The 856-nt window shown below is 43.9% G+C and overlaps 1 pseudogene; it reads left to right on the top strand.

Moving 5' to 3' along the window:
• The first annotated feature begins 162 nt into the window (after positions 1 to 162).
• Positions 163 to 853, top strand: LOC107734062 (uncharacterized; annotated as a pseudogene).
• Positions 854 to 856: the final 3 nt, after the last annotated feature.

Below are 856 nucleotides of genomic sequence, written 5' to 3' on the forward strand. Positions count from 1 at the left end.
GATATAAATTGTTATTTGATATAAAGCGACCACTTAAATATTACATCTATAGTTAAATGGGGTTGGCTGCCACCTCTTAAACATAATTTGTGTGACTAAATGGCAACTACAGATCGGAAAAGGGATAGAAATCAGACAAAATCGAAGTCTAGGACAACAGTCATGTCAGATAGGCCAACCGTAAACTTTCTGGAGGAAAACTTTCATGATTATATATCGGCTGACGAAGAGTTTCCCCCTCTGCCCATCACTCCCAGCAAATCACCTGCACCAAAGAAAGGTAAATCGTTGCATTCGCCCACCTCAGCTGCTGCGATGGAGACTTCTGACATAGTTCAACAACTCTCGCAGCTCATTAACTCTAGATCTGATGCGTTGGAGAAACTGATCTCTGATAATACTCTGCGAATCGAGGGGCTCAAGAAAACTATTGACTTTGCATGTGCTGAGATAAAGGACATTAAGGAGAAATCTGCAGTCCTTGAGAAACGTATCTGTAATGACGAGGCGCCCCTGGATTCAGTTGAATCGCGTGTGGCAGAGTTGGAGAGCTATTCACGAAGATGGAATCTTCGTTTATTCGGGGTACCTGAGGCGGACAAACAAGATGTGCGACAAGAAGTTATTAGCATATGTCAATCGGTCCTGCCTACAGAGAAGACCAGACTCCCCAATCTCACTGACACAGTGCATCGTTTGGGTCAGAAGGAAAGGAAAGGAGCTGTCCAACGTTGACAAACCCAGAGGGATAATTATGCAGTTTACATCAAGGGGGATTCTTGATTCTCTGTGGAAAGCGGCGAAAAAATCAGAGTACCTGAAAAGTCAGGGTCTGCGATTTGCAGAAGATCTTTCG

This window comes from Sinocyclocheilus rhinocerous, unplaced genomic scaffold, assembly GCF_001515625.1.
Source record: "Sinocyclocheilus rhinocerous isolate Xijiao unplaced genomic scaffold, SAMN03320098_v1.1 scaffold31792, whole genome shotgun sequence".
NCBI classification, from domain to species: domain Eukaryota; kingdom Metazoa; phylum Chordata; class Actinopteri; order Cypriniformes; family Cyprinidae; genus Sinocyclocheilus; species Sinocyclocheilus rhinocerous.